The 25,442-nt window shown below is 36.5% G+C and overlaps 1 long non-coding RNA gene and 1 pseudogene across 1 annotated transcript in view; one reads left to right on the top strand and one right to left on the bottom strand.

Annotated features, from left to right (window-relative positions):
- Positions 1-4,713: 4,713 nt before the first annotated feature.
- The window catches only part of LOC140240719 (uncharacterized), a 39,564-nt gene continuing 18,835 nt past the window's right edge, over positions 4,714-25,442 (bottom strand). The window contains exons 2-3 of the long non-coding RNA XR_011902040.1: positions 5,417-5,605; positions 4,714-4,969 (exon numbers count right to left, since the gene is read on the bottom strand). This is a non-coding gene — a long non-coding RNA (uncharacterized lncRNA). The remainder of the gene's footprint in view (positions 4,970-5,416; positions 5,606-25,442) is intronic.
- LOC140241072 (solute carrier family 35 member G1-like) lies at positions 5,628-7,198 on the top strand (annotated as a pseudogene).

Genomic DNA, 25,442 nt, shown 5'->3' with positions numbered 1-25,442 from the left:
AATACACATACAGACACAATGTTCCTGAGCAGTCAGTATATAATATCCAAATGAGTATGTCATGTATTGAATTTGTACACAAAATCTTGAAATTTCCATTGTTTTTTTTTTTTTTTTGCAACAAATATCAAATCATATTATATATGTGAGGATCATTATTTTGAAGTTATTAGACCAATACATTGTAATATACATCACAGTTTACTAATTCTATAGCAGAAAATGGATTTTCATCACATTTTTCTTAATGTACACGACTAATGGAAACTTGTGAGGTAATGACATAACCAGCTCACAGATTTGCAAAGTTATATCAACTCTTCGAGAACTGTTTTGCAAACAATTGATGATAGCACAGTCCCTTCATAACTTCCTTGATTTATAAGTATGTTCGATTTCTTTTTTAAATCTCGCTATGGTGCCTTTAAAGGGCTACTTTCAATAATTGTCAGACTAACGCTGAACTGGTCCGGATTTCCCCCTAAATTAGATTAAATCAAAATGAAAGGAAAAAAGAGGAGTCTTCATTATAATGGTGATTACGCATGCCAAATGTACATAAGAAATAGGAGAAGTGTAGGCGTGGATTTAAAGTATGTTCTTTTAGTATTGTCTTTGCTATCTCGTAGGGTGAGCGAGTGGATCATTAAACAAAGTGTCGACCCATAATGCAATTTGTAATGTTGGTGACGTTCTAGACATGTATCAATTTGCTGCTAAAAAAACATAACAGAACCTTTAGAGATATTATTATCAAGCCCCAAGGTAGAATGTCAGTGTGTTCCCTATGATGTAAAAGGACGAATGCCCCTTTCATACAGGACGCTGAACAGTGCCGATGACGTCCGGAGGTCGTCCACTATCTACCTATCTCGCACGAACAGTGGATGAACAGTGGAGGAACAATATTTTAATGAACGGTGTAGTTCCGTTATAAAAGGTCTCCGCACGAACACTGCACGTCAAACATGCAGAACCGCAAATCCTAGAACGCGGTCATGAGCGCGCTTTGTATCACTTACGTACGTTTAAAAAAACAAACAAACAAAAAACACGGGAAAAAAGGGAGGGGGGGGGGGACGTGTATAAAATTCACTGTACGTACAGAGTGCATGCATGCATTGGGTATGCAGGCACTGACGATAAAATTAATGCTGACGATATCAATAATCTGTTGTAATAGTAAATAATTAACCCTATAAAGCCCAAGCTATTTTGACCCCTTCCAGGCTTCTTTATTATATGATATATCACCGTCATATTTGGCACATGGATAGAGCAACTCATACTCTACATGACACAAGATTTGAAATTTCTCGTGGTCACCTATTGAGGGCGTTATTTACCAAAATATAAAGAAATACATAGGAAATATGCTAAAATCATATTTTTCTTTATATTTCATTATCCCCAGTATGTATGCTTTTATTTTTTTATCAATCAATTTCATATTTGCCACAAAGAAAAAGCAAGTCAACCGTCACTATTTGTTATGGTTGAAATTTCTCAAGGTCAGCATGTGGGGGCGCTTTTCATTACAATAATTATATAGAAATATATTAAACCTCTGATGTATTGCTTGGGATAAGGCTTTTATAGGGCTAAGAAGTGATTTTGACATTTTAATCTTAAAAGCTCTACTATTTTTACTTGATTTAAGCGTATAAAAACCTGTAGTAACACAGAACGAAACAATTTTAGAAGTATCATTGAAAAATTTGCTTCATCGCCAGGCAAAGCGCTCGACGACGTTGCCGCGGTAACATGTGGCCACCGCACTCCAGACGAACCTCCAATATGAAACGGTGCTCTGCCCGCACCTCGTGTTTACTTAAAGGAAACCCAAACCCAAAGAAAATGTGGATTGAGTGAAAGCAGCAACAACAGTAGAACGGAAAATTCATTTTTCATGAAAATTAAATACACATTCCATCAACTTGATACTGACATATGTTAAGGGTAGCAATTATATCACCCCTAAATGTAATAACAACGCTAAATGTAATAACGACCCTATAACGTGATACCCTTTAACCCATAATGTAATAACAACCCTAGATGTAATACATTTTAACCCTAAATGTAATAATAAAGTCAACCCTAAATGTAATACATTTTAACCCTAAATGTAATAACCAGAGACAACGCTAAATGTAATAATGTCAACCCTAAATGTATATAATAACAACCCTAACTGCAATACAAGTCAACCCTAAATGTAATATCAACCCTAAATGTAATACATTTTAACGGTAAATGTAATATCGACCCTAAATGTAATAATTTTTAACCCTAAATGTAATATCAACCCTATAAATGTAATACATTTTAACGCTAAATGTAATATCGACCCTAAATATAATATTTCTTAACCCTAAATGTAATATCAACCGTAATACGTCTTAACCCTAAATGTAATACATTTTAACACTAAATGTAATAACGACCCTAAATGCAATACATAGTCAACTGTAAATGTAATAACCGTAAACATGATAATAACAAAACTGTAAACAATCATGAACACAGAATGACGATTGTTATGCAAAATGTTTGTGTGATTGTATGATAAAGGTAATACAATTAAAAACTATGTCACATGGACCTAATTAACTTTGAGTAAACAGAGGAAAAAATAAGATTTTGTGTGATTTTTATCTGCACGGGTAAACAACAAAATCAAATCTAAGCAACTATTGCTGCACACTGGATGTGCCCCATGCTGAAATCAAGGGGGGGGGGGGTAAAGATGAAGGAAACTTAGCAGACAGTATAACAACAGAAAACATTATAATTACACAAGTTTAAAACATAAATAGTTGGACATGAGTCGGAGAAAATGCTAGGGGCCAGTCACGAAAAGGCAATTTGCGTATGAGTGGATCAACTAGTGATATGATGAGAGTCAGATAATATTTAGCAATGACTTAAGGCCCGGTCCCACTGGCCGATGGACACAAAACGTATGCAGAAAGGACACAGCGTACGAGCAAAATTTCGGGGATGGCTCCATCCGCTTTCATCCGCTCCAGAAATTGACAGAATTGGTAAAAATTGGCGAAAACAGAACGGAAAAAGAACGGACTTGGGTAGTATGTAGCGGGGATGTTAAAAGGATGTTCATCGGAAGCCGAGCGGATGAAAGCGGATGGAAGGGGATGACAGCTCCGAAGGGGTAACCGGAGATAATTGCGAAACGGACGCATAGCGGAAAGAGCGGATGCAGAGCGGATGAAGCGGATGCATCACGTACACCTAACAGAAACAAACGCTTTGTCCATTCTAAATACTTTATATACGAGATGCATACGCTTACATCCTTTCTATTTCCGTGCTATTAACGATGTATAGACGTTCCATGTACCATATCTTTCCTCCCTCTTTCCGCTTTCAGCTGCAGCGGATGTGATTTGCGAGGATGCCCAGAGGATGCAGAGAGGATACAGCGGACGTTTAAGGGATGATAACGGACATACAACGTTTGTTGCCCGTATGTCGCGGATTTACATCGTACACGGCGGAAAGTTCATCCGTTCTAAAAGTTTTAAGCAGCTTAAAACTTTTTGCGCGGATGAAATCGCAGTGGACGGATGCTCGATGGATAGAGCATATGAAACACGTATGCGTTGAGTACACAGCGGATGCGTGGCGTAACAGTTTTCCAACGGATGGCAAGATAGATTTTTTTTTTTATTATTATTATTTTTTTTTTTACGTTTTACATCCTCTTTACATCCGTAAGTGCAGTGGGACCGGGCCTGAATGTTTCTATTGTCTGTCATTTTTTATGTTAATATCTGGGAAATTCCAGAGCCACTATAGAAAGGAGAATTGGTTTCTGTGTACAAACTGCACGTATTCAAGATAGTTTACATTTGGTGGATAGACGGTTTATAGTGAGTTTATAGATGGTTTGAATTTTATATCAAAAAGCGTTGTTAAAAACTTCATGTTCTATTTATGTAGGCCTATACACTGACACAGTTGTAATTGTAACTTATTTTCAGTGAATCTTTTTCTTCTTCTTCTTTTTTTTTTTTTTTTTTTACAAAATAATACATCAGTGTAGGTATGATCTCGAAGAAACATTACAGATGATACTTTGTTTGTTTTTGTTTTTGTTGTTTTGGGTTGTTGTTTGTTTGTTTGGTTTTTTTTTTGCTTCGACAAAGTAGAATTTGATCTAAATACAACGAATGCGGCGTGTCCCACTCCGTACTCACGTAGAAGTAAAGTCTAATTTAGCAGTAATGGTGTATAATAAATGTAGGTAAACAAGTTTTAATTTCATTGATGATATTCGAACAAAAAGTGCAAGATACTATCTTGAACGCGCTTTGCAGGAGAGTTAAATGTCTATTTAAATTAAACTGAGATGTCTACCTTTTATATAATTGTGTTGTTAAGGAAAATGTTACCAGACAAATCATGTTACATAATGAGAAACATTTAGGTTAAGATGTATTACATTTAGGGTTGATATTACATTTACGGTTGATATGTATTACATTTAGGGTCGTTGTTACATTTAGCGTTAAAATGTATTTCTTTTAGGGTTGACATGTATTACATTTAGGGTTGACATGTATTACATTTAAGGTTGACATGTATTACATTTAGGGTTGTCTCTGGTTATTACATTTAGGGTTGACTTGATTACTACATTTAGCGTTAAAATGTATTACATTTAGGGTCGATATTACATTTAGCGTTGTTATTACATTTAGGGGTGATACAGCAATCACTCTCCCTCCTTTCTGAAAGCGCTTAGTCAAGTGCTCCTTCATCTAGAAAAGTGAATTTTTGTGGAATCCCTTTACATTAACGTTGTCTACACATACGTCATAACCTCTAGTAGTCTCCTCATTTAGACAGACATGTACGTCATAACCTCTAGTAGTCTCATCATCATTGACAGATCTCATCCAATCAGAGAGACATCCACTGTTCCTTCATGTGACACTCAAACCTGGAAAAAGGCAATTTGTCATTGTTATTTGTCAACATAATTAAGTACCAATGGAAAGAGGAAGAGATCCTCTTTCCTTTACAACTAACATTGAACTCTTCATAACTGACAAAATTATGAAACTGACAATTATGAAACAGTAGCCCTGCAAAGTTAACATCCCAAACAGAATGCCTTTATAAGGCAGATCTTGGCCTTCAATGTGAAGTAAGAATAAGAGTGGTCCTGATTTTAGGCCCACTGTGTAAATGAAATTGATTACACAGAATTTCGTTCTACTTAAGGGGCATTCCGTTTAAGTGCTTTTCCGAGTATCGGGTGAGTACTGTTCGAATGTGCATATTAATAATGACACGTATAATAATTATTATGTCAGGTCCAAAGAAATACATGTACTGTGTCGGGATTTATCGCCAGTTCTCCATTCATTGTTCCTTGATACTTTACCTGCAGGTAAAGAGAGGGCTCATCAGTCATTGGAGGAGGACATACACAGAGGACTCCAAGCATCATCATCGTTGCCTTCCTACTTTGCTTTCCTAGACCACAGATCATTCTTCTCTTCAGGTTCAGTTTCGTCTTATCGCAGTGAAATCCTAAAGGCGACTTGAAGAGTGGAGTTTTTTTCTTGGAGGCCTTCAAGACAGTGTTAGAGGACATGAATAAGACGTTTTCAAGTGTTCCACTTTAAAATCAAGCATGTGTTTAACAGTTATGACAATGAAGTAAAAGAAATTATTTGAAAGATAATATAATCATTTAATTAAAGTACACTAATCTGGAATTGCTCTGGTAATCCGATGCTGTGTTTTACTGATATCTTTTATTCTCTTATGATTTGCTAGGAACAGAACGTGCGCGGAGGTTGAAATACCAGCTATACCGTTCACCAGGAAGAGTTGCATATAATACGTGTGTAGCATGCTGGCAACGAAAATTGCACTTCACTTGATTACTTATTAAATTTGGGTTATACATTTTTGTGACATTATATACTTTTTGTAGGTTTGTCAAGGGTGAATCGTAAAATTTGGAAGAGCAGGGAAACGGACGTCTGCAATAGAATGGTTAATGATAATTGAGGTTAGCAAGCTGCTGGAGATTATGCTGGCAGTGAAGGGTCATTAGGAAGCCATGACCCAGAAAGAAAAAACTGGGATTCTTCAAAGCTGCCGTGCAGTTCAGGAGATTCCCGAGCCCGGGGAGATGGGTTGTTTCCGGAGGAACCTGCGCCTCCACAAAGGGTTAATTTTTACCTTTGCCTCATGCATCTTTATGGCATCTGGCTCCATTGGTGTCAAGATGCTATCAGGGAGGATTTTTCCCACCGAAGTGGCCACTGTGCGTCTCTACTGTTTCTTTGTCCTCATTTTACCTCTCTTTGTCCTCTTCCGTGTGCCTCCCAAAGTGACTGTTACTCAATTGAAGTGGCTTCTTCTGAGAATTGTGGCGGGGACCAGTGCCATGATTCTGAGTTTCTATTCTTACCAAAACATTCCAGTTGGCGACGCTATTGCCATTTTTTTGTGCAACACCATCTTCACTGGTATCTTCGCTTGGATCAGCATGGGCGAAAGGTATACCATTGTTGATGCCTTGTTGGCGGTGATTGCAATATTTGGCGTAGTGCTGATTGCCCGACCGTCGTTTCTCTTTGGAGATCTTGTGGCAGCTCCCGAAGAAGGGGACACTCTTCTTGGAGTCCTTGCTGCGTTACTCTGTGCATTATGTGATTCTGTTGTCTTCGTCCTAACTAGGGAGCTTGGCGGAATAATGGTCCATCCATTTATCCAGATCATGGCCTTTGGCAGTGCAGGGAGTGTCCTATCTGCTAGTGTTACAACAGCTCTAGGGGAGTGGAGAATCCCTCAATGTGGAAAAGACAGACTCATTCTCATATTCATAGGCATTATTGGTTCCTTCGATCAGATCTGCGTAACTCTTGCATTTAAGCTGGAGAGGGCATCCTATGTAGCAATGGTCAAGAGTAACAATGTCATAGTGGCCTTTCTGTTGGAGTTCGCTGTCTTTGGTACAGTTCCTCATTGGCTGTCCGTGATCGGGGCACTATTGGTTTTGCTGAGTTCGTTGGGAGTTACCATCAAGAAATGGATTGCTTCAAGGAATCATCCTCAAGGAGAGGAAAATTGAAGTGAGGAGGAGAGAGAATGTGAATTAGAATAGATGATTCCTAATTCTGATGATTAGAATGACTAAGAATCACATTGACACTGATTTGATTATACACCTCAATATACCTATTTCCATGCAATTACATTATTTGTTTCTTTCACAATGTGCCTGTTGAATGCTATAAACATGTTCACATTTCGTTATGTATAAGCAGCATTTTGTTTGTGTTTGTATTTTATCAGTTCTGACAAGTTATCGTATTTGATTACCTTAGGGTGATATTATGTATTGTTCATGCTGGTTATGTAACAGCGCCATGAGCATCGTTTTTGAGGGACTCTAGCGCTTTTCAACAGGCCGCTATCATATTTTTTTTTATCATCAATATTATTATTATTATTATTATTATTATTATTATTATTATTATTCCATAGGAATAATATGTTTCACAGTCTTTCCATCTGTACATAAAATTTTGAGATTCAGCCAACATTCGCGAAATCAATAATTTTAAATAAAACTTGACTAACGTAAAACAAATGTGTTGTATACCATCTCAAGAGTAGCAGAATGCAAATTTCTACTTTTGAAAAGGGACGGTGTGCTTCTCCTTTCCTATTTCATCAATGTGGTTCTCGATCACAAATTTAGCCACTATCAAAATTTCCAAGCATGTCCAAATTCACAAAAATAGTGTAATCTTGATATATTATTATGGTATATGCACTATGATGATTTACAGAGATTTGTTTTCATGTTATTATTATCAAACATATCCTTTCAACTTTGTAGAACTAAAGTCAATAAATTGCTGCACCTGTATCGTGACATGTTTTGTGTATAAACTCTACATGTACACTAATGGATGTAGTCTTTGCGTGTTTAGGAGGAAGAATGTATATTACAATTAAAATGTTCTTGTCAGTGTTAATGCCACATATGTGCACAAAAATAGCGAAAATAACGGTATGATTATAGGCCTAAATATCAGTAGTTTCTGTTACGATACTATCATTCGTCAATATTTTCAGAACTCAGCTTTTCGCTTTCATCCTCATCCAAATTCTTCTTTGTAATAACGTATTGTTTTGCTACAATTCCCACAAAACTAGCTATGATAAGCACAGTTCCCAAAAGCGTAACCCAGTTTGGAACGATATCAAAGAACATATATTCTAGCACAAATGAAAACAGGACGTCGCTTGAGTGATAGAGAGACATAAAAATTCCCTCATCCTCTTTTTATTTACTCCCCCCCCCCCCCACCCGCTTGGTTCCTGTCCATTGATTTAGATTCTGCACACTTTCGGGATTGATACTTTTCTGAATATTCCACAAAAAAAGCACATCAGATCATTATAATATGTAAATCCTAAAAATGCAAAATCTTCGTCTTGTGGGAGGGGCTATACCCCCTCCCACAACGTCCCCCATAACTTATAAATTGGAACTTATGGGGGCTGTCTCTACACTGGTGTAGCCCCCCCCCCCCCCCCAAGATTTGTACCGGGGATTTGGAAGGCGGAAAAAAAATGCGTGCATACTGTATGCATGTACATGAAGCGGGTCTCCCTTTCAACCTTTCATCAAGCAAGATCATATTTTTTTTTTTCAATATTTCACTAAAAGTGTGCACCAGATCGTTGAATTTTATTTAAAAACAAAACAAAACTAAAATCTCTCGTGCTTTGCAGGGGGATACCCCCTCCCAAAATTCTGAATATTTCTGAGTGCACAAGACTTATTACTTGCAGATAGTTGCGGTCGATTATTACTCATTAATACTTTTTTTCTTTCTTGTGTTTTTGTATGTCTGTGCTCTGCAGTCCTGCAGATCATGTCAGTAATTTTGTTTCAATCACTCCTCTATAGTCTGTTACAGCATATCACGCACCGATGCACCTCATCATATACATCTCGTGTATACGACGTGCACTGCACTTCCCGTTGCACCATGATAGGCCGCTATTACGTGTTAAATGTCACTCATTGCAAATGGATTCTGATTTTGGAATAGATGACCAACAGCTAGTAAACCACACAAGCCATACAGTACTTCACTATCAATGAATTTAACAGTCATTTTTTTTTTTTCAATAAGGCAAATCAGATTTGTGCTAATTTCAGTTTAAGTCATCTTAATTCAAGAAGCTTAACTAAAAATTTTGATACGTCTGAACTGTTTTTAAGTTCCCTCAATGATTTTCCATTTTCCGTTACATGAGTTACTGAAACATGGCTGCACACCAATTCCCCGGACCTGTTTGGCATTGAAAATTATAATTCTATTCGTAATGACAGAAAGCATGGCATAGGAGGTGGGGTTGCCATGTACGTTAATTATCAAATTAAATAAAAAATTCGAACTGATTTGTGTATTCAGGGAGCAGAAAGTTTATTTATTGAAATCCTAAATGATAATGAGAAAAATATTGTACGTGGTACCATTTCTCATCCTCCACAAAATGACGTTCAATCTTTTTTTTTTTTTTGACAACTTCGACCAATGTGCTAACGAAATTCTTGGAGAGAAAAAATCCATTTTTTTTTTTTTGATGGGAGATTACAATATAGATTTATTACAACCCATCCATTTCCATGACATATTACTTTAACTCACTGCATCCCCACCTCAATAAACCTACCAGAATAAACAACACCACCCATAGTAAAACATTAATAGATACTGTCTAATGTTGTAACTGAAACCTGTATGAACGGTATTCTTTATTCAGATATATCTGACCATTTACCGATTTTTATGATTAATGATAAATCTGTAACAACTCCAATACGTCGCCAACCCAAACAATATTTGAAAATATTTCAAATAAATTCGAATTTAATAAGGATGATAAAAGTGCTCTTTGGCGGACTGTTAATGAAATACTCAAAAAGAAACCTACGGAATGTCCTGATAGCATTACTCATAATGATAATGTTATTACCAATCCTGACTAAATTGCAAATATTTTTAACAATTTCTTTGTCAATGTTGGTCCTTCTCTAGCAGCATCTATTCCCATAAAAAATATCAAAAATTATAAAGATTACTTACCTGAAAGTAATAAAAATTCTTTGTTTTTTACTCCAATTAATGAATCGGAAATTATTGATACTTTTCGATCTCTGAAATGTAGTAAACCCTGTGGGCCTGATAACTTAAGGGTGAATTAAAAAAAAAAGTTACCCCTTAGCAGCCCCTCTCACCCATATATTAAATCTATCTCTACTTAACGGTAAGTATCCAGACTCTTTCAAAATCGCCAAAGTTATCCCCATTTATAAAAGAGAAGATCCATCAATGATGAAAAATTATAGACCCATTTCATTGTTACCTGCAATATAAATTTTTTTAGAAAAAGTAGTTTATAAGCGTCTCTCCTCGTTCATGATTGAAAATGAAATATTAAATATGAATCAGTTTGGTTTTAGGAAAGGATTTTCTACCGATTATGCTATAATCAAATCTGTTGATAATATTATTGATGCGCTTATTAAAAAGGAGCACATAATTGGAGTCTTTATGGATCTTAGTAAAGTATTCGACACTATTGATCATGACATTTTACTTGAAAAATTACATAATTATGGCTTGAGAGGGATTACTTTGTCGTGGTTCAGAAGTTATTTAAGTCATCGAAAACAATATGTTGCATTTAAATCCAGTCACTCATCATATTTGAAGGTGTCATGTGGTGTCCCCCTCAGGGATCTTTCCTCGACTCCCTACTTTTTTGATTTATATTAATGATAATTATTTATCAATTCCTCTCCTCGTTTAAACTTCATTTTATTTGCAGACCACACCAACGTTTTTTATTCACACAAGGATATTGTAAGACTGGTTGGTACATTAAATATGGAATTAAGTAACATTTCGAAATGGTTTAGAAGTAACAAGCTTTCATTGAATATTGATAAAACATGTTTTATACATTTTCATACGCGTCAATCCCAACCCACTCCTCCTCAACGTATTTTTATTGATGATATAAACATTGCTGAGAAACATTCAACCAAGTTCCTAGGAGTGACCCTAGATAGCAATCTAACTTGGAATACTCATGTCCAGAATATTACAACAGCAATATCTAAAGCAACTGGTGTTTTAAGGAGAATAAAATACTTGATTAATGATCAAACTTTAATAATGTTATACAATACCTTATTTCTACCATATGTAATGTACTGCAATATTGTATGGGGCAACTGTAGCAAAACCAAATTGAACACAATTTTTCCTCTACAGAAAAAGGCTCTTCGTATATGCACACATTCAAACATTTTGGCTAACACTGATCCCATATTTTATTGCCTAAAAACTCTAAAGGCCCATGATATACATTTATACCTAAATGCCATATTTATGTATAAACACATTCGAAATTTATTACCATTTTTCCATAATGCCCTAGTAACCAATGACCATATTCACCCATACCCTACCCGTCGTCCCCATGATTTTCATTTAAGTAATCCAAAGCTTTTACTTGCTCAACAGTCGATTAGACATCACAGTCCGGATACATGGATCACTCTTCCTGAGGAGTTGAAACAGTGTGCCTCCTTGTTTTCATTCAAAGCAAACTTAAAGAAACATATTTTACTACAGTATACTTCAAATACGAATTAAGCACGAATAATTTATATGACTCATGTTGGTCTCCCGATAGCAACATCGCATGCCGTTCCCTCTTCCAGCAAACCAATTCTATTATTCTAAATTCCAGCCTATCTGCCCCATGTGCACTTTCAAGCACTTGCACGCACATTCACCACCATCACACATCAGAGTTTATTTTCCCCTGCTATCTTCGCTGCAGATGTTGTATTGTTACGAATCTAGTACGTCCCTACCTTTTCCTCGGGCCGGCCATCTTTTCAAACAATGCTTACAATGGCGGCCCTCTGCATTATGGCTTCTTAAATATGATATTGTTATTGTAATCCCTGCTGCATAGACATGCATACTGTAATATTATATCATTAATTTCCTTTTATATCGTTGTTTATGCAAGTCAAACGACTCTGTTTCAAATATACTTTGTATGTTTACCATGTTCATTATTATGTAATTTATGTATATATTGATTTGCAGAAAATAAAGTATCTATCAAACAACACTTATATTCCGAAAACTCGAAAGTTCCTTCATGTACAAGGGGAATATCCCCTTTTAATCAATTCCCATTTCCTCGCTCAGTTCCCCCAGATCATTTTTTTAAATAGTTTCCCAAAATATTCCATCAAATATGCGTATACGGGATATCTCAATTTCAACTTTAAAAAGGCAAAAGCTCCCTCGTACGGGAAGGGTGGTGATAGCACTCGCCTACGCCTTCTCCCTGCTCGACCGCCACTTATGCACACCCTCGTGTGCTTGCTTTTTTCTGTTTGATTACTTAACAGACAGCGTTCATGATATTCATTGTAAGAATTAATACAATAAGGTTATTTAAATGATACCATTTTATTGGCAAATTGTTCAATGTAGTCTACATCAAAATATACTGCTACCTTAAACAAGTGGGACTGTTTCAAGTCGATAAAACACGCAAACATGCATAAAATTGCACCATTTACAACGTCAAAATACAAAAATTCTAACCATGGGAGTGGGAGACACCCCCTTCCACATCCTGTTCCCCCCTCCCCCTTGCTCGCTCCGCTCACTTGTGCTCGGTCGCGTTCATGACATTCAATGTAAGAATTAATACAAGAAGTTTATTTAAATGATACCATTTAATTATTCAATAATAATCTACATCAAAATAAACTGCTTCCTTGAACAAGTGGGACTGTTTCAAGTCGATAAAACACGCAAAAACATGCATCAAATTGCACCTTTAAAACATCAGAATGCAAAAAGTTCTCACCGTGGGAGGGGAACATCCCCCTCCCACACTCCCCCCCCCCCCCCCCCCGCTCGCTCTGCTCGCTCGGGCTCGGTCGCGTTCACGATATTCAGTGTAGTAATTTATACGAGTAGTTTATTTAAATGATACAAATTAATAGGCAAATTGTGCAATAATAATCTGCATCAAAATAAACTGCGACCTTCAACAAGTTGGACTGTGTCAAGTAAATAAAACACGCATCAAATCGCGCCATTTACAACATCAAAATGCAAAAAGTTCTCACGTGGGAGGGGGAACACCCCCCTCCCACAACCTCCCCTCTCCCCTCGCTTGCTCCACTCGCTCGGGTTCGGTCGCGTTCATGATATTCAGTGTAAGAATTAATACTAGAAGTTTATTTAAATGATACCATTTTATAGCCAAATTGTTCAATAATTAGCTACATCAAAATGTACTGCTACCTTAAACAAGTGGGACTGTTTCAATTCGACAAAACGTGCAAACGACAATGTAAGAATTAATACAAGAAGTTTATTTAAATGATACCATTTAATTATTCAATAATAATATACATCAAAATAAACTGCTTCCTTGAACAAGTGGGACTGTTTCAAGTCGATAAAACACGCAAAAACATGCATCAAATTGCATCATGTACAACATCAAAATGAAGAGTTCTCACCATGTGAGGGGGAATCCCCCCTCCACCACCCCCCCCCCCCTCGCTCGCTCCGCTCGCTCGAGCTCGGTCGCGTTCATGATATTCGATATAATAATTAATACAAGAAGTTCATTTAAATTATACAATTTTATAGGCAAAATTGTTCCATAATTATCTACATCAAAATGTACTGCTACCTTAAACATGTGGGACTGTGCCAAGTCGATAAATCACGCACAAAGAAAAAATGCATCAAATTGCACCATTTACAACATCAAAATGCAAAAAATTCTCACCGTAGGAGAGGGGAATTCCTCCTCCCACACCCTCCCCTCCCCCCCCCCCTCGCTCGCTCCGCTCGCTGGGGCTCGGTCGCTTCGCTCCCTCTCATCTAACCGCCCCCAAGATCAAATCCTGGCTACACCGGTTAAAGGCCCCATTGTTTAGTAGGCCTACACAGTGATGTCGCACAGGCGGAGAAAAAGCTTAGATACCACGGTTAAGTCATTCAATTTCTATGAATATTTCTTTTTCTTACTTTTTTTTTTCAGAGGAAAACAATCCAAAATTTCACCAAAAGTGTACACCAGATCGCTGAATTTAAGGTCTGAAAATGCAACATCTTCCTCGTGTGTGTGTGTGTGTGGGGGGGGGGGGTGCCCTGTTCCGACAACGATTGTCGCCCCGTCAAAAATTGTCGTGTGGCGACAATTTTTTATGCTTGCACAGTTCCCAATTTTTGACGTCGATGGCGACAATGATGGCAAAAACAATTGTTGCGACATAATGTCGCCCGGGCAAAAATTGTCGCCCCCGGCTCGTGGGGGGGGGGGGGGGGGGGGTGGGTAATTGCTCCGGTGTTATGCTTTGGTATATGGAATGATGGGGTGGGTATGACTGGTAAGTTATAGGGGCTGCATGGTATGTGCTGTGTATGATTTGTAGGTGCGTTTGCGTATAGGTGTGTGTGTGTGTGTGTGTGTGTGTGTTTGTGTGTGTGTTTGGAGTATAATAATACAATATGTGGAAACTGTGCATGTGTGGTGGTTGTATAGTGGTAGTGGTTTGTTTGTCTGTGTGTATACGTGTGCCTGTATGCGTACGTGTGTATGTGGGTAGTGGCGTGTGTGTATAGAGTGTGTGGTGATGCGTGTTTGTGTGCGCAGTTTTGTGCCTGCATGAGTGTTAATATATCTGGGCTACGTACGTATGTGTGTTGTGTGCGAGCGTTCGTGTGACTACGTAAGCACGTTGGAGATAAAAGGAACGAAACATTCAAGGACACGCACAGCGCTTCATCACACACACATGCACACACGCACACACACACACACACACACACACACACACACACAAACGGACACTAAATTATCATGTGCCCACAATTTATGACGGAGCGACAATTTAAGACGCCAACTCCGTCAAAAATTCTCGCCTGTTTCAGGGGGCGACAATCTTTGACTGGTCGACAATCTTTGTCGCTACATACCCCCTCCCACAACACCCTTCCCCCCTCGGTTGCTCCACTCCCTTGCACAGATATTCCAACTCCAAGTCCCTCCCCCACCCCACCATCATTAAAACGGAACGATGCCCCTGGAGATGATGGCTTTATTAACTTAAATCCAGAAAATTTAAAAATACAATAGCTACAGGAAAATATCTACTACATTATTACAAACAAAGAAATGGAGATCCATATTACCATTCTATTGATTTTATTTGGGTATTATTCAGGGCAACGCTACGTTTTTGAAGGGGGGGGGGGTCAAAATCGCTGGTCTGGTCTGATTTTCCACCGAAAGTCGGAAACAAACGAAAACAAGAACAAAACGTCTTCATATTTTTGCTGCCACTTCCCTCCCACTTTATATTTCATGCAAAAGAGTGGGGGTGCAAACATTCGTTCCCTTTAAAGTGTGTGTGTGTGTGTGAGTGTGGATGGGGGGGGGGGGGGGCAGCCCCTCACCAAGCTTCTTCCCTCCCCCACCCTCCCCCCCCCCCCCCAAGGTTGGGCTTGTAATCGTGGTGATGGTGACTATCGCCGACCACCCCCCACTCCTCAGTACGTATTTACGCCGTTGATTCGTAGCACACTTATACTGTTCACCATAAATGTATATCAGAAGAAAGATGAATCAAGTTCCATTGCTGTGTTGACGTTTGGTTAAAGTATTAGGGATTTGTGTTTGTCTAGTGCTTACGTCCTTGCAGACAAGATGTTTTTAGCCACTATGTCCCATTGAATGACTCGGTAATTAGCAAAGCTTGGGTAATGATAATGACAGGGCCCTCTAGTCGAACAGTGGCAGCTCTGAAGCTGAAGAGGCTACCCGTTATAATTATTTAGGTGTGATATCCACATGATGGGAGCTGTCCAGAATCGGTCCAAAGTTCTTGATGTCTGAGATACCCTGTACCATGCTGCAATGACGTGATAGCTGCTACGCTGCTAGCTGATACAGCTCCACTATGCAAACAAGACCCATGAGTCCGACATTATAGTAGGCAAACAAGGCCCACGAGTTTGGCATCAACGCTGAGCAAAAGGCCCATAAGACCGACACATTGAAGAGATAGCATAATATTGGTTGAGGTGAGGATTCAGCTTTTAACTTTTTGCGAGATACTTTGAAGTGACTTTATGAAATGTTGAAGAGCATACAATTCTAGAGAAATTCAAAGTTTGTTTGATGAAAATCGGTTTTGAAATCGCTGAGATATCCAAAAACAAAGTAAAACAAAGCCATGCTAATAAAAGGTGGGTTCAACCTTTTTTTTTTAGGATCTCTTTGTTTTGGATATCTCGGCCATTTCAAAACCAATTTTCCTCAAATAAACTTTGAATTCCTCCCAGAATTATGCTCTTTCATATTTCATAACAGATTTCTCATTGTCTAAAAAGAAAAATCATCATTAACAAATGTTGGAAGCATGAAGCCCCATCTCAACCTATAAGTCTGGCTTTCGAGTGGGGAAGAAGGCGATGCTTACTAAATTCCAAGACATCTAGATAACAATTGTATGACTGGAGTCTCAGCGATTACATTCCATCCCATTGCAGAAGTCATCATCTCATTGTAAATACGTTATATATATATTTATCATATATATATATGTATATATATATATATATATACACACATATAGGGCTATATACATATAAATATATGTATATATATATATATATATATATATATATATATATATATATATATATATATATACAATGTAGTTGTTCCGCGTATTGGCAGTACTAGAAATAGCAATAATAAAGTCACAACAGAGGAATGCAGGGAATGCATTAATAGCCAATCTTGATTTAATGAATAATCCGAATTTTCGAGGATCCTTCCTCTTCTTCGGGGATGACAGTGCGAATCATTAATCATTGATATGTATATATATATATATATATATATATATACATATCAATATATGTATATATACATATATACATATATTGATATAATAATGATTTCACCTTAACACAAAACGACCATTGGCAACTGGAAAACAAATGGACGTTCATTACATTAACTGATGAAAATGATATAGCAGTGTATGGAAAGCTTTCGTTTTCCATATCTCTTTGTGTGTGTGTATCACATTCAACCTTAATTCAGTTCATTTCAAGCTGTTATAAATGTATAACAAAGTCCAAAGATAGACAAGAATGAAAGAAACATGAAATTATGGAGAAAGAGAAAAATCCAGCAACACCGCTAGAGTTTATTCTTTTGTACTCTCTCTGCACCTACACCAATTAAATAGTTTCAGGGAATAAATAAGAGGGAGAATAATAAACATGTTTGAACACTAGCTTGCCATAGTATTACATCAATAGAGGCCTTATTGACTACTTGTAACAATATTATACTGAACGAAATATAACATATTGCAAGAAATGTGATGGACAGAATTAAAAAAAGAAAAGGGATTCATAAAGATACAGAGTTAAACTATCTCATATACCTATCGCTTAACTAATCTGTTTATCTTCATTAGGTTAGATACAAGTAAGATGCCGGCGAGAAAAAAAAAGTTGAAGATTTTTAACTCTAAAGCTCCGCTTGCCAGTAGATTACTATTTTCCATCAAATTCATTTGATGGGGCAGTTATGATAGGATAGATAAAATTCATTTGATAAGGAGGGATATATATTTTAGATAGAAGGTAAATACACCTTAAATTATGACCAGTAGGCCTGTTCTCAAATGTTAGTCAGATGGAGACACATTTTGAATGAAGATGTTAACAGTGATCGGAAACAAATTGAAATGAAAAGTCATATCGAATTCGATACAGATCATCTCGATTTATTCAGAGCAAGTACTTGCTGATACTTTAAGATAACGTTAATGTCCAGTTTGCTGAAAGTATTATTATTATTTTTTTGGTGAATATTAATCTAAGTGATATAACAGGATCTTTGTGATGTAATTGAAACATATGTTTGGAAAAAACACACTTTCCTTTAAAAGGCTATCGAATTATCGGGAAATTGGTCCAATGATATAAAGGAACTATATGATCTAGTGCTTTGGAAGATATTCAGTTGTAAGTCTTTCAACATTTACTTATAATTCATGTTATGGAAGAAAAAAGTGGAATGGTTTGGTGTAGATGTAAATGCCGAAGAATATATTGATTCGTATAAAGGATTTTAAGTCTAACACAACATTATCATGATTATGCAGACGCTTTAAGAAAAAAAAAATCAAGTGAAAATTTTTCACTCTTGAAGGAGTGAATACAAAAAAGAGTGAATTTAGAGTGAAATTGGAGTGAATTTCGAGTGAAAATGTTCATTTTCACTCGTTTTAGAGTGACGTCAGGGATCACTCCAAAATCTTCGAGTGATCCCTGAGGTCACTCCAAAACGAGTGAAAATGAATGTTTTCACTCGAAATTCATATATAGATGTAAATGCCGAAGAATATATTGATTCGTATAAACGATTTTAAGTCTAACACAACATTATCATGATTATGCAGACGCTTTAAGAAAAAAAAAAAATCAAGTGAAAATGTTTCACTCTTGAAGGAGTGAATACAAAAAAGAGTGAATTTAGAGTGAAATTGGAGTGAATTTCGAGTGAAAATGTTCATTTTCACTCGTTTTAGAGTGACGTCAGGGATCACTCCAAAATCTTCGAGTGATCCCTGAGGTCACTCCAAAATGAGTGAAAATGAATGTTTTCACTCGAAATTCACTCCAATTTCACTCTATTTTTGTATTCACTCCTTCAAGTGTGAATATTTTCACTCGATCTTTTTAGAGAGTACAAGCAAATAAATGACTCCAGCACTTTTTGGTTTGGTTAGCTTTATCATTTTTAATGGTTCGAAAACTGTGTGCGTTCAAAAGTAACAAAAATGAAGTGCAATATTCCTCCTTTCAAAATTTTGTTTTTATGTGACGCAAACCTAAAGAAGGTACATCTAAACACTTTTATGTAATCAGTGTTTTTTTTATGAACATGAAGTTAAACTGTATCGCTCTAAAGATAAAGAAAGGAAAAACCCTGCTTTCAATTTCTTCTTCCTTACTTTACATATAGATATTAGTTGAAATACCTGGTTGCTCTCAAACATGATGAGATTAGACAACATTTTCAAAACCTTGTATTCGATATTTACAAACGAAATTGGATTCTGTATGTTTTCCATTAAGATATGACTTGAGTATCTATTCATTTTTTTAAAATCTCTTTGATCTAGTACTTCTTTGATCAGTTGATCAAGGTACTGGCCGAGTGCCTTGTATTTATGTTATACAAGGCACTCTGTCAGTACTCAAACAAATATCCACGTGATTAACATTGAGTGAAACACATCTTAATGAATCAATTCATGATAACGAATTACTGTGTAACGGTTGTAGCATAATCCGTTAAGACAGGGATAGATCAGGGGGAGGTGTAGTTGTATATGTGCGAGATGAAATTAATTATATTGTAAGATATGACCTGATGAATTCAGAGCTGGAAATGTTAATTATTGAAATAAAACGTGTAGATGTAAAGCCAGTATTGATTGCTACGTGGTACAGACCTCCTCACTCAAATCTGAAAACATTTGATTTGCTTGAATCAGGACTTCAGGAGATAGAAGATTTAGATTATGAATGCATACTTCTTGGTGACATGAATTGTGATACAATGTCTGAGAAAAGATTGTGGCAAACTAAAGGGTTGTTTGAAGTGATTGAATGTTATGGTTATGAACAATTAGTGAATTCTGCAACTAGGGATACAGCTACTACATCTTCCACAATTCATCTCATTATGACAAATGCAGCAGAAAAAATAGGAGTGGTGGTTGTATTGCCATAATCCAAATGCATGTTGATTTGTGCTGATTTATGATACCCTCAACATCACTTTTGCTGTGAAACGAATATCTGTAGAAACATTCCATATATTTTTAACGATTTTTTCTTCTGTTTTTCTACAGATTACTTGGGAGCACCCACAAAAAATCTTTCTAAACCAATATTCTTGAGATGACCTCATCTGTCAATCATTGCTAAAGTACTAAAATGTTTAACAAAAGACATTGGAATGCACCTTCCCCTCGACTCAGCATAACTTGCATGTTCATTCGCCATGTCTTTTGTTAGTCACATTAATATCACAGAAACATGCAAGTTATGCTGAGTCGAGAGGAAGGTGCATGTTCTACCTAAGAAATCGCAGACTGAAAGAATAACGTGTATTGCAAATGAGAACAGGGAGATTTATGATAAAGGTGAGATAGCTGATAGCTTCAATAAACACTTCACAAACACAGGCAAGATTATTCAAGAGAACATCGAATTCAACAATGAAGACGGGAGCAATGGCCTTTGAATCGTTGATAACGGAAATGATTTTAAGTTGAAAAAGATAGATGAGCAAGATGTTTTGAGCTGTTTGAACACTCTCTTGATAAAGCAACTGGTTTTGACAATATTCCCGCTATCATTTTGAAATCAATTGCTGAATATGCTGTTAAGCCGCTGACATACATATTTAATCAGTCAATACAACAAAGTAAGGTGCCGATGTCGTGGAAACGATCACGTCTTACGCCAGTTTACAAGGGTGATGAGAAAACTAATATGAGTAACTACCGACCTATATCTATATTATCGATTATTACAAAAATTATAGAAGAGTTAGTATTTGATCAACTCTACGGATATCTACAAATGAATGACTTGCTTAGTGAGCGCTAGTCAGGCTTCAGGCCAAGCAATTCCACCACGATTGCCTTAATTACCACCACTCAAGACTGGCTTGATAATATGGACAAAGGCAACATTGTTGGGAAAGTAACTACCTTGGATTTAAAGAAGGCTTTTTCTACGGTAGACCATGGTATCCTCCTGAAGAAACTACGTATGTGTGGTATGAGTGATGTTGGTGTTGTTGTTGAATGGTTCCGAAGCTATCTTGCCAATCCCACACAATGCACTATTATCAACGGCGTACAATTATTTAGTCCACGGACAATCACATGTGGAATACCACAGGGGTCAAATCTGGGCCCTTTACTTTTTGTTCTATACTAAACGATTTGCCTTTATCTGTAAAGAAGTGCAAGGTTTCATTATACGCAGATGATACCTGCCTGTACTGCTCGTGTGGTGATGCGAATAGATTGACGAGCGTTTTAAATGTAGAATTAGTGAGAATACATAAATGGTTAACCAGAAATAAACTCACTCTCAATGTTACAAAGTGTGAATTTCTTTTAATTGGGTCATGAAAGAAAATCAACTCAGTGGAGCCACCATGTATAAAGATAAAGGACACCGTTATAACTCGTGTTTCAAATTGCAATTATCTTGGTATGCAGATTCATCAATATTTGAAGAGTTTGTTCGCAAAAACCGATAAGTCCATATTTGCCAAATCGATATATATGCGATTTAAGGTCAAGAAAAATAAAGAGAATAATAAGGAAATTTTGCTTCTTTTGACCATAACATAAAAAATATACCTTAATATCTAGTGACCAATATATCATTTAAAAGGTATTATTTTGTACTTTATGACAGAGACCGTACTTCAAAATCTTCAAAAATGGACTTATCGGTTTTGCGAACAAACTCTTCATTTAGAGTGTTCAAATCACATCGATACATTGCATAAAAAATTACAAACTCTTTTATTTTGTTAAGAAGAATTCGACCTTATATAGCAGAGCAAATGGCATTGATTTTTTATAAAATTATTATCCAAAATAGAATTGATTACTGTGCTGTAATTTGGGGAAACGCGGGGAAAATACGTATTGATATTTTCCTAAAATCTTATTGCGAACATTTTGTATAATTTAGCTATGTCCAATATTGTTGGTTGCTATGGAAACCATAAACTGACAACCATGTTCGTCAGATTTTGCATGATTTTCCGTTCCAAGTTCAGTTAACAATATAATAATGGATGAAATGGGGGTTTTCTTGGCTGTAATTTGCTGAAGGACCAAATTGTGAAGTAATTATGGTTGTGAATTACCCTGAAATGGTCTTCTTATTATTTCCTTTATTTCTTATATGACATAGGCATCAAACAATAGATATAATAGAAATAATCGAAAATACAGCATTTTCAAAAGACTACCCTTTTATTTTGCGTTATTTTCACACAAGCTTTGCCGGTAATATCATTTGTATATCATATTATCAATCTGCAAACTCAAAATTGCAATATTTTTGAAATATGAAATGTGATGCCAATATTATGTACCCATTCCAAGCAATACATGATAGGTTTCATATATTTCTTCATATTGTAATGAATAGCGCCCCCCCCCCCACATGTTGACCTTGAGAAATTTCAACCATAACAAATAGTGAAAGTTGACTTGCTTTTCCTTTGTGGTAAATATGAAAATGATTGATATAAAATAAAAACATATATACTGGGGATAAAGAAATACAAAGAAAAAAAACATGATTTTAGCGTATTTCCTATGTATTTCTTTATATTTTGGTAAATAGCGCCCTCAGTGGATGACCTTGGGAAATTTCGAATGTTGGGTCATGTCGAGTATGAGTTGCTCTACCCACGTGCCAAATATGACGGTCATACATCATATGATAAAGAAGTTATATAGGGGGGCACAATGTGCCCCCACCCCCTTGGGCCTGGAAGGGGACAAAATAGCTTGGGCTTTATAGGGTTAAGCACAAACTCATGTACACATTAACGTCGTTCAGTCTTGTAGCCCGCGGAAATTTCACTGATACCTCCCATGGGCAACTCGTCTGCGTATTATCTGGGAACCAATAGCCGACTGGTTTTATGGACGAATTAGGTCATTACTCGTGGTCCAGGACATTATACTCTGATAATTACTTGTTACAATGACCTCACTTTCATGTTTCGTTTTGTTCTTATTATATTCACACTCCCCATTTTTTATTATTATGATTATTTTATTTATTTCTTTTTTTTTTGGGGGGGGGGGGGTAAATATTTCATTTCTTCAGAACAAAAAAGAAAAGCCGTTTTTGGTCTGCCAGAGGTCTAAGAGCCTTGCTAAATATTGTCCTTGATTCTCTGTTAATGAACTTACGTTATATAACTTTCTCACGAAGAGCTGTATCCCTCTGCACCACTTCGCAAAAATCTGGGTCGACACGGCACCTTTGGTTTTTAGAAAAAAAAAACACAACACAAAACAAAACAAAAACTATGCACTTAGTACACCTGTCGTAGCACAAGTTTACAAATAACAAATGCATATACAAATGCAAAACCAGTCCCCTCATTGCAGAATGCAGACCCAAGATTGCGCACCACTATCTCTGTCGAAGTACGTACTCATCAAAACATTGCCCTTATCACCACCGCACTGTAAGTGGTTTGTTCCGTTATCTACGTGAGCTAATGCAGTGCGTTCGTCATAGTTTTACCAATCCTCTCAGTTTATAACACGGCTTTTTCGAATCGTAGCGACGTGATTCATATTGCATCTGTTTCCATTCTCTTCCTCTTTATCTCTTTATCTCTTTAGCCATCTTCCCGGGAATGTTTGTTGTATCTCCAATTTTTCATTGGTTAGTTTTCCCTTTATGTCTTGCGCCGTTTCTTTTATCACAAATTGAAAAGTTGTTAATTGATCTTTTTTTTTAAATACTCTTACGGGTGTCACTTTCCATTTCACTTCCAGCAAAACCCCTTGCAGTATTTACGGATTGAAGTTCTGGAAAGAAATAAAGATACAGAGGTGATCCAAAATTAGTGAACAGTGAGTGATACACAACTGCACGGGATTAGATATTTCATGAATTGTAAGTATCTGCGTTATTTCTGCTTACCATATATAAATATAAGCATGTAGTATACAGGAGTATGTGTGTATGTGTGTGAGTGTGTGTGTATGTGTGTGTGAGAGAGAGAGAGAGAGAGAGTAAGAGAGAAAAACTCTTGCCTGTCAAATTGGTGTTCTGAATTCGAATGTTTCCCTCAATAAGATGATAAACGATCACATGTCGATCACGTGTCGAACACACTCTCCCGCTCGACCAAGGTTAAAAAGCTGAGTACTTGATATTGACAGCTTGGAAGAACGTTTTAACACTGAAGAGCCTACCCTAAAAATAGCAGAGTATAATACAAAGATAGGAAACATGCTCCGGATGGTTGGGTCAGATTGGTATTTGCTAAAGTTCCAGCTATATGAGCACTAACATTTGAGATTTGAGATGAGACACCGTTCAAGACAAAATCAATGATTAAAAATGGAGTGAACCCCTTAACACGTTTATCTATTTAAACATATATATATATATATATATATATATACATATATATATAGTTTTCTTTTCCTTATTGAACGTGTGGAATGATATATCTATATATCTATATATATATATGTATATATATATATATATATATATATATATATTACTTATAATGAAACATCTCTTTTGGGAAGGCGCGGGGGAATATTATCAATTCCAGGGGCTTTATTTTCATTTCGGCTTCATTTCCCAATGCTTTTATAACATCTTGCTCAGAAATATCGTCTAAATACAATAAATGATACAATGATAAAACGAGTATCCGTGCATTTTCGACATCTGCTTACAGAAAACTAAAGTGCAGTTTCTTTACATATTTACATAATGAGGTAAAACTGCTCAATAAATAATCTTGCAACATCAGTGGCATTCAGTAGTTCTTTAAGCATGTTGCCATTGAGATTTCCAAGAAGAACTTCATTCGTCATTTGTTTCAAATTACTTTTCTATTTTATCGAAGATCTAATTATTACTGTTCAGGGAAACACAAACCATGAATTTGTGGTTCGTATTTGTTACTTTCAACCACGTGAGTTCCAATGTGTCAATATCTAAAACAGATCGATGGTGTGTACGGTAGGATACATACTATTATGTTTTCGTACTATAAGATAGACTAAAGCATAAATCAACTGAACTTTCATAAAGATTGTGTCTTAAGTGATTCAAATCTTTAAGTGGGGAGTTTCTTGCAGTCCTACCCTTTCAGCTCAGAAAATATCAAGTGTGGTTTTACGTTAACAAATAAAAATGAGTTATTTATCACAATCAACAGGTTCACAGTCTACTGGTCTACTAAATCATTGGTTCTATTACAATGTTATGATTATTCTCGAAAAATACAAATAACAAAACACCGAGTGATTATTACTTTCGACAAATGGAGCACGCAACTTACATGACATTGCCGTGTGCATACGAAGAAGATGCAGTTGATTGACAAAGTACATGTCTGTAAACACGTGTATCTTACATGTTTCACTGTGCTAACATTCTTGGTTGATTACGTATGAAGAA

Source organism: Diadema setosum, chromosome 17 (assembly GCF_964275005.1).
Source record: "Diadema setosum chromosome 17, eeDiaSeto1, whole genome shotgun sequence".
Lineage (NCBI taxonomy): Eukaryota > Metazoa > Echinodermata > Echinoidea > Diadematoida > Diadematidae > Diadema > Diadema setosum.
Note: the sequence above shows the minus strand (reverse complement) of the source record. Positions and strands in the feature narration are given on the sequence as shown.